The sequence below is a fragment of the Stenella coeruleoalba genome, assembly GCF_951394435.1.
Source record: "Stenella coeruleoalba genome assembly, chromosome: 19".
Classification (NCBI taxonomy): Eukaryota; Metazoa; Chordata; class Mammalia; order Artiodactyla; family Delphinidae; genus Stenella; species Stenella coeruleoalba.
This window is the reverse complement of record NC_137165.1, coordinates 3,831,443-3,844,630: the sequence shown is the minus strand read 5'-3', so window position 1 is coordinate 3,844,630 and position 13,188 is coordinate 3,831,443. Positions and strand designations below refer to the sequence as shown.

Genomic DNA, 13,188 nt, shown 5'->3' with positions numbered 1-13,188 from the left:
ATTCTTTATTTCAATAAAACATCCATTTATATTGTTCTTACATATATTTTCCATTCCATTACTTCAGAAACAGCAATTATCCCTTTTCACTCATGTAAGTGGGATAGGTACTTTTCAGTTTTCAAGTACCTTCCCACCTTATCAAGGAGCTCCTTCACAGCGAGTCAAGAATTAAAACGATCTCTCTTAAGAACTCTCCAGAAGCTAGCACAAAGTGCATGGGGTGATTAACTCTGCCTGGAGTAGTCCAGGAAGCAGACTTATATTCTATATACGGAGCAATAAGCATCAACTAGCAATGAAAGAGGCTGCTTTATCATGTGTAAACCCCTCGTCACAGGAAATAGTCAAGAATAGACAGGCTGACCACCTCTCTATGACCTTGCAGTAAGTAGCTGAACTAAGTGATTGCAATGATCCCCCCGCCCCGAGTTATCTGCAGCGAGGTGGATGGACCTAGAGTCTGTCATACAGAGTGAAGTAAGTCAGAAAGAGAAAAACAAATACCATATGCTAATACATACATATTGAATCAAAAAAAAAATGGTTCTGAAGAACCTAGGGGCAGGACAGGAATAAAGACGCAGATGTAGAGAATGGACTTGAGGACACAGGGAGGGGGAAGGGTAAGCTGGGATGAAGTGAGAGAGTGGCATGGGCCTATATACACTACCAGATATAAAATAGATAGCTAGTGGGAAGCAGCCGCATAGCACAGGGAGATCAGCCTGGTGCTTTGTGACCACCTAGAAGGGTGGGATAGGGAGGGTGGGAGGGAGACACAAGAGGGAGGGGATATGGGGATATATGTATAGCTCATTCACTTTGTTATAAAGCACCAACTAACACACCACTGTGAAGCAATTATACTCCAATAAAGATGTTGAAAAAATAAAATGATACCCCCCCCAGCTCTGTGGCCCTATGAAGAGTAGTGTCAAGTGGGGGCCTTGTCATCAGAGTCTTTGGTCAAGGGTGGACTTCAGGGCTGGTGGGTAAGTCATCCATCTGCCTTCCTCTCTGTCAAAGGTCCCCCACCCCTGAGGACAACCTTTTATTCTGAATCTGGTGATTGATACCAGAAAAAGTCGGAGAACAGAAGGGCCAGGGCCAATGTGACAGCAGAAGCCATTTTTCAGTTACTTCTGCTAAGGATGAGGTAGTTTTATGGTGAGCCAAAAAAAAAAAAAATAGGCGATGTAAGTATGGAATGTATTCCCTTTATTTATTTCCCTCCAATGAGAATTCTAAACTGTGAGCTCCCTAAGAGCATGAAACGGTATTGACCTTCTCTACTAATCTACTGGCAGTGTCCAGCATTGGGCTTGACACCCAGCCTAAACACCTAATATTTGCTAAATAAATAAACAAATAAAAGAAGTCATAAACTTGAACTAATGAGTTTTCAAGCTTGAAAATAAGGAAATGCGGTATCTCCTATCACCACAAGGCCTGTATCGCCAACATTTTAAGCAGCATGCAGACTTTAGTCTGGGTGACGCACGTGTTTTTGTTTGTTTAAGTGTGAGAGCAGTAATAACCCCTTAAGATTCTAGGGTTTCATAAAAGTCTATAGAAAAAGGCATTCTGGGGGTTCCACGGCTGGTGGATGAGGACGGAGCATCAGAGTATATGAGGCCCAAGTTTGAATCATGGCTTCGCCACCTCAGGGACATTGGATATGTACCTGAAATTTCTCTGAGGCTCTGTTCTCACCTGCAAAGTGCTAAACTAACACTTCATAGGACTGTTGTGAGAATTACGTAAAACCAGTTACAGGAAGCACTTAGGGGGGCCCCCAGCACAAGTTATTGGTGAACTTAGCATGCCAATTTCTGCAGCCCTCACCGTACCCAGAGACTCCAGTTTTTTCTCTGCCCCTTGGTATGGAACGGGGAGGGGGGCAGTGATCTTGATGACTAGACATTTATGTGCAGTAGAATTTCTTCCCATTTCGCCCACGCCCGACAGCTCCCTGACACCTAGTTTAGCCACACCTGCTGTCCCATTAAGTATTAGACATGAAGCAGACAGAAGGAAAGTGTTCACTTTTCCAAATGATACAACATTACGTTTTATTTTAAGAGGGATGAAGGAGATTTATTCAACTTGCCCTCCCAAAGGAGCTCATTTAGATCCCGATTGCATTGGCTTTACCCAGTGCGCAGACCTCATCACATACCTTGGATGCCCCAAGACGGTCCACAGTCCCATGAGACTAATTCATTAAGCTGCCTTTACTCATTCCCTTAAAGCCCGTTTCCAGATTCCAACATTTCTGAACTCTAATGTCCCCATGCCTCATCCACAACTTGTCTATGCTCCCCTATGACCCTGCCCAATAGAGAGCCGTATGATGGAGTCAACTTTAATGAGGGAATCGCTGAGTCCTGAGAAAGAGGCAATGAACGCAAGTCATCCCCAGATGGTCCAGCCCACAGCCATCCAGACCTTAGGGCTGGCGCCGACTGCAACCTCAAGTTTGCTCAAAGAAAAGAAGCCTCCAAAGACCATGAGGATATTTAATTCCCTCTGCGAAGAAAGTGGTTCTGGGATGCTGTCTGACAGGCTGGAGGACAGCTTCCTGCACACAACTCTGATTGGCATTTCCCTGCCGTTTCTCTTGAGTGCCTGTCACGGGTCAGAGACTGTCCAAAAGGCTGGGGATGAAAGAGAGAACATGGCAGACAAGGTCCCTGCCTTCATGGAAAGTGAATTCTAGTGACAGGAGTGGGCGGGAGACAAAAAAAAAAAAGTGCAAAATTGAGAACTTTACCAAGTGGGTTATAAAGGTGATGCAAGTAATCACCACAAGGTGATGGGTTAAGAGTGGTTAGGCGACTACTTAGATCCACTGGTCCAGGATGGCTTCACGGAGAAAGAGGCGAATTTGGAGGAGAAAGACCCAGCCACGTGAGAAGGGAACTGCAGGCAAAGGGAACGGGTAATGCAACAGCCACGGCAGGGGTGGGTGTGTGGGAGAGTCACACCCAAGAGGTAAAGAGGCAAGGAAGGGGGCAGGGCAGATCGGTTCATCGCTAGTGGCCAGCTCACATAGGATTTGGTGAATCTTGGGAAGAACTGTGAATCTGCCTTTTAAAATCTTGTCTCCTGGAGGTGGCCTGGGGTAGAGAAGAGTAGAAAATGATAACCCAGAAGAAGGACAACGGCACACATGAGAATCCAGAAGGGTCGAATGTCTACGTAAACTGGAGCCAACCTAAACCCCAGGTCTGAATTTACCCCAGGTCTAAGCATGTGAGTCCTACTGTACTTTCTGAAAATCTCCCTAAATTAATCTCGTTGCCCCAGTGGCTCTCTCTTTAAGATCTGGGTTCACTCAGGTACTGGCTACAGGTGAATTTGGGATCAGAAGTGTTAAATGGAAGGTCTTGAGGGGTGCAGTCAGCAGCTGGGTTTCGATACCTGCTCTTCTCTAAACTAACTGGAGGACCACGGCCAAGCCTTTGCCTCTTCAGCATCAGTCTTCTCATCTATACGCTGACTATTGCGCTAAATAATCTTTAAGAATCTCTGCTAACAGTCTGAAGTTATATGATTCCATGGCATCTGGTGTAAGCCCTATAGACATGTTAAAGAAAGTTAAACACAAACACGTTTGATCTTTTCACATACGAGACCTTATAAATAGCTGAGAAAGCCACATGCCAGTGGCTGAATTGTTAGAGATGAACACCAAGCCAAGAGGAACAACATCTTGCATAGAATTCATTCCAGTCCTTGCGATACAGGGAAATCCCTATTTTCCTCTCTCCTGAACCTCTCCCCACCTCCCACCCCGCCCCAGATCCCTGCCACTACTTGTAACTCTGGCAGGGAGGCATTCTCGTTTGCACAATGCAAGACAATTGCGAAATGAAGCGAAAATGGCTTTGCACATTCTGCTACTAATTGGCAGCTCAGAAGTAAAAGGTAATAAAACCCCAAACCCATTAGGAAAGTTTCTGCCACCATTACTGGTGGTCAGGCGCCCTCTGCTGGTGGATTCGACAGCGAGCCGCCGGAGGCTGAGGGCTGTTTTCATTCCGGGACGGCTGCTTCCCACAACGACCTAGAATGCAGGTGTTTGTCTTCAGGGATTTCCTAATGCAAAACAATATTAAACTGGGCCATACCTCACTGGAGAGAAATCCTTTCATGCCTTTATAAATCCAGGAAGTTGTCTTAGGAAATCTGTAATAGAAGTGAACACAGAGCACCCCGTGCTCAGAGACAGAAAACACTGTTTTTGAAACTTCCGGATGGAATACAAACATCCATTCAAAATGAAATCTGATTAGAATTCAAGAATATTCGTTTTTCAACATTATGGACTTTGAAGTTGTATGGAAGAAAAGAGGGTTGGCATTCCTGGGATAGAAATGGAAAATGTCTTCGTGACCAAGGAACACATACACGATTAAGGAGTGACCACGTGCTTTATGACATGGAACTGAGCCTGGAATGTGGTACTGGGTGGTGGGTAGGGTCCAGGATCTAATCAGACCTGGCTTTGAATCCCAGTTCTTCCACTCATTAAAGAAGTTACTGAAAGTCCCTGACTTTCCTTTATATGATATTCTCTTAAGTGTGTTAACACAGTGTACAGTTAAGTCCACTAAAATCAATCTCACTCCATCAGCACCAATGTACTCAGTCAATAGGGGCACAGAAGAAATGTAAAAATACTACAGAGTGGATGACAGAGTTCACTCACTCACTCCCTCATTTAGATTTATCATACTGCAGTGAATACTAAGGACAGTGAATCAGACATAGACCCTGCCCTCAAGGGGAAAGAAGTCCAGGAGAAAAGATAAGACGCATAGACAAATAGCTATGGTGAGGCAGAAAGGTCCCCGTGATGTGAGAGATACACGTGATCAATGGGAATCTCAAAAGATCAATTCTTTCCGGTTCTGAGGAACCCGGAAAGGCTTTCCTTTCAGAATTACATCATTTCTATGATTTCTGAGCTTTCCTGAGCACCAGTCCTTGACCATGTGGAAAGGTAAGACTCAGAGTGTTTTAATCATGTTAGCTTCGGAAGAATTAGTAATAAAGATGTATTTTAAAAATAAAGAAATGAAAAAATAAGGTAATTAGGAACTTAGAGGGAGAAAACATTGTATAAGAAGAAAATATATGCATAGTACATTACTTGGGTCAGCAATGAATACTACTTACCTTTTTACAATAACATAAGTTCAAACTATGGAATTAACCAAAAAGTACGACTGAACTTTGCTGGGAGTAGACAAAGGACAATATATGTATGTAAGTGTGTAAGAGAATTGAATGATCATTTTCAACAAAAAAGTTAACAGATGACGTCTACAATTATGATAGTGTGAAATGTAACGGTATAAATATAATATTTGGAAATACAGAGGTTTAGTCTAGAGGAATCAGTTAAAAGTTGAAAGCTGTTGTCGTGAGGGCAGGGCTCTGGGCAGGGATAGGATTGGGAACGGGCTACTGATTTTTATTATGACCAACACAAGCTATCTAACTTTTTAAAGCACATACATCTGTTTCATTCAGTAAGTTTTCAATGAAAGGGGGGAGGGGATGATGTCGTGGAGACATGTTTTGTCTGTTAATCTTCTTCCCACTTATTCTGGAAGGTAAACTTTGTTTTGTCCAAACTGTTTATTCCACTTTTAAATACATGGTTCCCATGGAAGATTACATTTTCTCAGTTATCCCTTTTTCCTGGCTGTGATTGATTGGTCCAGATTTGAGAGGGAAAAAGGAGATGAGAGAGAGAGAGAGAGAGAGAGAGAGAGAGAGAGAGAGAAACAATGGCATCTGAAGACAGAGAAAGAAGACAAAGTTCTAGCAGTGGTAAATCCCTGGTTCCATGTATTTCTCAGGACCAACCTTATCCTTGCTTTTCCAGTAATTTGGTTGTAAATTTTCCTTCAACTGGGAAACTTCCTACGCCCTATATGAATGTTTTCACAGCTAGTTTGGGATTTCATCTTCTTTTCTACAAAGGACAGTGACCACACCCCTCATCTAAAATGCCATTTGAGCAACAGTCCCTGTGCAGTCTTCCAAAAAGTCTCGGGAGGCAACTGTGTTGGCACAGTGGGTGGTTTGGGTTTTTAAATGAAGTCTTTCCCATGACTAGGAAGCAACCTCACGCTTGAGCTGGAAGGAATCCTTGAGTTACAAGGCAGCCATTAGTGGTCCAGGAGCAGGGCAAACTTTGAGCAGGGTGGGGGTGGTACACAAGAGGCTCTTTTTGAGGCATCAAGAGTACAGCTGTCCCGGGGCTTCCCTGGTGGCACAGTGGTTAAGAACCCGCCTGCCGACACAGGGGACACGGGTTCGCGCCCTGGTCCGGGAAGATCCCACATGCAGCAGAGCAACTAAGCCCGTGCGCCACAACTACTGAGCCCACGCGCCACAACTACCGAAGCCTACATGCACAACTACCGAAGGCTGTGTGCCGCAACTAGAGAAAGCCTGTGCACAGCAACAAAGACCCTACGCAGCCAAAAAAAGAGAAAAAGGGTACAGCTGTCCCCGCACCTAAATAGACATTTCTCCAAAGAAGACATACTGATGGTCAAGAGGCACATGAAAAGATGCTCAACATCACTAATTATTAGAGAAATGCAAATCAAAACTACAATGAGGTATCATCTCACACGAGTCAGAATGGCCTTCATCAAAAAGTCTACAAATAATAAATGCTGGAGAGGGTGTGGAGAAAAGGGAACCCTCCTACCCTGTTGGGGGGAATGTAAACTGGAGCAGCCACTATGGAGAACAGTATGGAGGGCCTTAAAAAACTAAAAATAGAGCTACCATATGACCCAGCAATCCCACTCCTGGGCATATATCCAGAGAAAACCATGGTTTGAAAAGATACATGCACCCCAGTGTTCACTGCAGCACTATTTACAATAGCCAAGATAGGAAAGCCACCTAAATGTCCATCGACAGGTGAATGGATGAAGAAGATGGGGCACATATATATATACAGTGGAATATTACTCAGCCATAAAAACGAATGAAATAATGCCATTTGCAGCAACATGGATGGACCTGGAGATTATCATACTAAGTGAAGTAAATCAGAAAAAGACAAATATCATATGATATTGCCTATATGCGGAATCTTTAAAAAAATGATACAAATGAACTTATTTACAAAACAGAAACAGCCTCACAGACACAGAAAACAAACTTATGGTTACTAAAGGGGAAAGGTGGGGGAAGGGATACATTGGGAGTTTGGGACTGACATATACACACTACTATATTTAAAATAGATAACCCACAAGGACCTACTGTATAGCACAGGGAACTCTGTTCAATATTCTGTAATAACCTAAATGGGAAAAGAATTTGAAAAAGAATAGATATATGTATATGTATAACTGAATCACTTTGCTGTACACCTGAAACTAACACATTATAAATCAACTGTAATCCAATATAAAATAAATTTTAAAAATTTAAAAAGAGTCCAGCTGTCCCCTTCCCCGCTTCCTCACCCCCTGTCTTTCTAAAACCTATTTGGACACTAAATCTCCAAAAGCACTGGGCAGAAAATGGTAGGGATGACTGGTTATATGCGATGTATTCTAAGAGGAAGAGTCTAGCTAGGAAAAGGACTGGAGGAGGACACAGAGACGGGAAGAGCCCGGGGCTGGAGTGGCTGCAAATTCTATTTCTTCATGAGGCTCAAAGATCAAGATAGCAGCAGAGGGAAAAGCTGTCAAATTTGTGTAGTAGAGCAGAACTGGAAAAAAAGCCTGCTAGAAATTACACTTTGGGGAGTTAAAAAAAAAGGAGACATAATCGATGCTGCAAAAGGAATTAAATCCATGCAGAGGATGTAGAGGGAAGAGTCCAAAAGGAAATGATGAGAAAGGAAGTGACAGATACAGAGGACCACGAGAGACAATCAAAGGGAGAAAAGGCTGGAAGAAATGAAGCACAAGCAATTATCAAAGGAAAAATACAAATCCATCTTTAACACTCTAAAGTTTAAAAAAATCTATATATAGAATGCAAGCTTCTGTGTTGTCCTAAGCAAAACAATATGAAAATGTTCACCTAATTCCAGAGTACCCTCTAAAGTAAAAGGATTCATATACCTTGAACGTATTTCAACAAAAAGAAAAGGTTATGTATAAAGGGAAAAAAACAACCAGGCTGGCCACTAACTTTTCATCTGCAGCATTAATGCTACAAGACAATGAAGAGGCACCTACAGAGCTTTGGGCGAAAACTATTGAGATGCAAGTTGTCTTTTATAAATGGAGACAATTTCAAGATATTTTTATTAAACAAGAGCTTGAAAAAGATCCACGGAAAACAATTACTTGAAAATTGTCTCCAACTACTGGGGGACACTAAAATATTTCAAGCTCAGAAATGGGGGCGTCATCCCCGTAAATGTGATGTGTTCAGCACTAAAAACTACGGAGAACTCTGGCCCTTTTATACCTAGCTCCCTCCAGGATAAATGTAAATCTAGTCGTAACAATGAATCTAATATCTAAACATCTGTTCCTTTAAAAATAATGTAAAATTCATGATCTCACAGAAGAAAAAAAAAATCTGTTTAAAACATCAGCTAATATTAACAGAGGCCGAGAAATACGAGGAGATGGAAGAAGGGAGGGCTGTGTACTCAAGAGCTGGGTACCCTCTGAGAACGTACACTCTGACTCTGAGAATGAGCTCACAGAAGGACAAAGAGGGGTTTTAAATATTAAAAGATAAACATCAAAGAAAGTAAAAAGCAAAGAAAACATGTTCCATAGGGCAAACAGGAGTAACAAATGAAACAGCACAAAACAATATTTTAAAAGTATGAAACTGTATGTCAGCACATGAGAGAGGCCCTTTGTGCTGATAAACGTTGATGTAAAGTGCCTCTCTTAAAAGGCAAAGGCTCTTGGGTTGTTTTTCCAGAATCCAGCCAATCACTGTCTGTGAGAGAATACCCCAGACAAAGGTAGGGGGGATGCTGAAGGTAAAATATTGGACGGAGGTACTCTGGGCAAATTCAGACAAAAGCAAGGAGGGCTACAAGCCGAAATATCAGACACCAACTTTCAGACAAAATCACGGAAGGGAGCAAAATCCCTTCTTTTTGATGACTGGGACCAACATTTACGAGATTAATAAAATAGCAAGACAAATTTAACAAAACTCCTACAAAATGGGCACAGAATAATAGCTGGAGATAGTAACATGTTTCTCTATTCATGACAGATCAACAAGCAGAAATTAAGTGCATACACAGAAATAACAAAGTTCATTGAATAAGACACCACTGATGGCTCTTACGAATGAATAATAACAATTAACATTCAGCATTCATAAAATATAGCCTTTAAAAAAAATTAGAACATTTCAGGTCACAAAAAAGTTTCCAATTCTTAAAAAAAAAAAAAAAAAAAGTAGTATACAGCGTCCCCTCCTATGCCCTTTTCTGACCAGAATAAAATAAAACTAAAAATGATCAAAGTATTAAGCCATAGAAACAGAACATTTTAAAGTATTTCTCTAAATAACTTATGGGCAAAAAATAATTCATACCACAATTTGAAAATATAAATAATAAAAAGAGACTACTACGTATTACCTCTCCAAGATTTTTTTTAGAATATGTCAGTTCTGATGTGTGTGTCTTCTGTAGAAAGAGATTAGTAGGAAAGATCAATGTGTTACGGGTAGTGTTTTTTCGTTTGTGTATGTGAATTTGCTTATATGCATGCATTGCCTTTCTACATAGAATGGGTACTTGGTACTTTTCTACGTAGAGTGGATACATATGGCCATATGTTTGCATTTTTGAAGCTGAAAAACAGTTCTGGGGGCAGGTGGCAAGCTCTTATCATCTTTAAGGCAGGAGGTAAAAGTTATCTTTAGAGAAGATACACCCTTCTAGCAGTACAGATTTGAAGCAAATACATAACCAATGTCCTCCTGGAATCAGTGAGCTAATTGCACTGAGCAATGTTGAAAGTCCTGTTCAAATAAACAAACTAAATCTTTTTTAGGAACAAGATTAACCTAGAATTGGAAATTTATTTTTCCTAAATTAGATATAAACTGCTCTGTGCCTAAAATGTCTTGTTTGTTCTTGAGAGATGGATGCATGTTCTTATTCAGACTTTTACTGGAAAACCAGGCGATAGCTGGAAGGATCAGGCTTTCTCAACCTCTGTCCTACTGACATTTGGGGCCAGATAATTCCTTACTGGGAGCAGGGGTGGTGGTGTCCTATGCAGTGAGGGGTGTGTAGCAGGATCCTTGGTCCTCTACCCACTAGATTCCAGGAGCATCTTCCTCTCCAGCTGTGACAACCGAAAATGTGCTCAGACATTGCAAATGTCCACCTCAGGGCAGGGGTCGGGGGCAAAACCAGCCCTGGTTGAGAATCACTGTGCTGTGACCTCACAGCAGTTGAACTGAAGTTGATGCTGGGTCACCTGGGTGAATACTGTCCCTATGGGGCTGACTATACCACACTTTATGAGAACATGTTGAAGACACAGTTGGAATTCCTTGGGGTCTGGAAACAAGACGACTTCCAGGGGATGAGGAAGGACATTTTCCCAGATATAAACTGAAGTTTGGGTGACAGTCACAGCCTGGTGTGGCTGTGCTCAGAGAGGCCAAGGAGAGCTAGGTCCCTTTCCAAACCCTAAGGAAGGGTCAACAGTGGAGGACAGTGGCCCCCATCAAAGTGGCAATCACATTACGGGCAGCAGCTACATGGGAGCCAGAGGAAGAGGATGGGCAGGGGCACAGGTGTGAACCACCAGCCACAGGCACCGACAGCAGGTGATGAATGAGCCCACAAAGCAGTAAAGGGAATCTGGGTCGGGCACCAAGAGCGACCACTACAGTCCACCCACCCCTTCCACCACTATAGCTCTATGTGCTTCTGATTCTAAGTTCTCTCCCCCTGGATACAGCTTCTCCGGGATCCTGATTGGTCACAATTTCTGGGGACACTTGCAAGAACAGCATGAATTACACCCCTGCAGCTGTAATTGATCTCAGGGCTTTAACTGATCTGATCTTCCTCTTCACTTCTCCCATCTACAGGTATAACCGGGCTGGGGGTACGAAGAGGAACCCCAACGATCACCCCCATGACTGCCTTATTTAGCAGGAATTCTACCTCCTCTTGATGATCAGGCTACACCCCTCTAATGTGTAACTGCCTTCTTTGGCTGCTGACCTACTGGCACAGAGAGCCCCCAGTGGCCACATGGCAGATGTAGCTTTAAGCTTAGTGGGACTTACTGTGTCCTTTGAAGGAAGCACCAGTCTTTCAGGAACCACGACCTTGAGACTCACCGACTCAGGAGAAGGAAGCACAAATTCTTCAGGGTCACTGGGAATAATAGTTGTAGGAGGTACTCCAACTTCCACTGCTTGCTCTTGGACCCATGTGGTCTGTCGACTGGCGACCCAGCGCCAAAGGAAACGCCCCATCCTTAGAGGGTGTCATCTCAAAACAGATGCCTCAGCTGCACTTTGAAGAGGCCATTCTACTGTCCTATCAATCTGGCAGCTTCTGGATGGTAGAGTACGTGGTAAAACCAGTGGATCTCCTGTTCATGTGCCCACTGCCACGCTTCCTCTGCCCACGCTTGGACTGACAAGATGCTATGCAAGAATGCATGCTGGAAGGTCAAGCCCTCTGTGAGCCTTGGGAGGAACGGTGCCGGCTGAGTAATGATGCAGACAGAAAAGGCAAACTGTTACCCAGAATACACGTCAATCCTAGTGAAGATGAACTGTCTTTTCCAAAGTAGAAGGGGTCCAGGGCAAATGATCAGTCAACAGCAGCTGGCTGGCCTTATTGATGGGATGGTACCATAGACTTACTCAGTTTTGGTCTCTTCTACTGGCAGATTGGACGTTCAGCAGTAGAAGTCCAATTGTTAGCGAACGCAAGTCCACGCGCCCAGCGTACAGTGAGGCCAAACAATACCAAACAATACCAAACTGTCAGAGTTTCGAGCAGAGAAAGGTTTATTGCGGGGTCCTGCAAGGAGATGGGTGGCTCATGCCTTTAAAACCCCAAACTCTCCGAAAGGTTTCAGCAAAACCCTTTTCTAGGAAAGGTGAGGGAGGGGCGTCGTTAGTTGCTGCAAATTTCGTGGCGGCAGATGCTTTGTTCTGGTGGTCAGGTCACGGTCTGGTCACAATGTTCTTATCAATCTCCACCAAACAAATGCTAGTCTCTGTTCTGACAAGAAAGGGCAAGGTCCCAAGGCACAACTTTCACTCTCCGAGGTCCAAGCCCCGGCTAAGAGGAGGGGGTCCCTGCGCGGGCCGGTCACCCTGTCTGGGAGTGCTCGTCTGGCACCCAGCCTGGTCCTGCCGCCAGTGCCCAGGCCCGGCTGAAGAGGCAGCTCTCAGCTGGTGGCGCCCTCAGGCCAGGTCCCCAGGCCGTGCCCAGCCGTCATCACCGAGGGAGTCTGGCGCCCAGGACCCAGCCGGCCCGCAGGCTCCTCAGGCCACCCAAACGGGGCCGGGCGGGGTCTGTGGACCGAGACCCAGGGTGGCTGCCGCCACCGGTAGGTCGCCGAGGCAGGGATGGGGAGAGGTTCACCGCTGCTTCAAGCCTAGGCCTGGCCTGTGGGCAGCCATGGGAGGGCTCTGGAGCTCTGCAGGACACAGTCCCCAGCCTGTGCCCGGAGCCGGGGCGGGGGTGGGGGAACCCCAGCTCACCCGCCCGCTCCAAGGCTGGAGGAGAAGACCTCGATCCACCTCTCACCCCACACTCCACCGCGAGGACCCCTCCCAGGCCGACCATTGACGGAACTCCACCTCTATCCGCCTCGCTCCAGGTCTCGCGTTAAAAGGTCTCGCGCGAACAGCTGCGCGCCTGCCCCGCCCCTATTACCCAACCCGGCAAGTCTCGATCTCGGTGACCAGGAGACAAGGTTGTGGAGTCCGCGCACAGCTTCCGTTTCGGCTGTCATGGCAACCCCATTCCTGAGCTCAGGATCTAAACAACCGAGTGGCCAAAGGCAGGGGTTGCCTGTCTTTAACTGGCTGAGTCAACACAGCCAGCTGAGCGTTTAGTGCCTCTTCCTCGGATGTTTAGTAGTAGAATAAAATAACACAAAAGCATTACACTTGGTGCACAATCACATACATCCAACCTCATGTCTCTTCCCCAGATCTCCT

General features: G+C 44.7%; 1 long non-coding RNA gene across 1 annotated transcript in view; it reads right to left on the bottom strand.

The window, feature by feature from the left end:
• LOC307177102 overlaps positions 1 to 12,922 on the bottom strand; it is a 185,748-nt gene extending 172,826 nt beyond the window's left edge. The window contains exon 1 of the long non-coding RNA XR_013824975.1: positions 11,290 to 12,922. This is a non-coding gene — a long non-coding RNA (uncharacterized lncRNA). The remainder of the gene's footprint in view (positions 1 to 11,289) is intronic.
• Between the last annotated feature and the right edge of the window lie 266 nt (positions 12,923 to 13,188).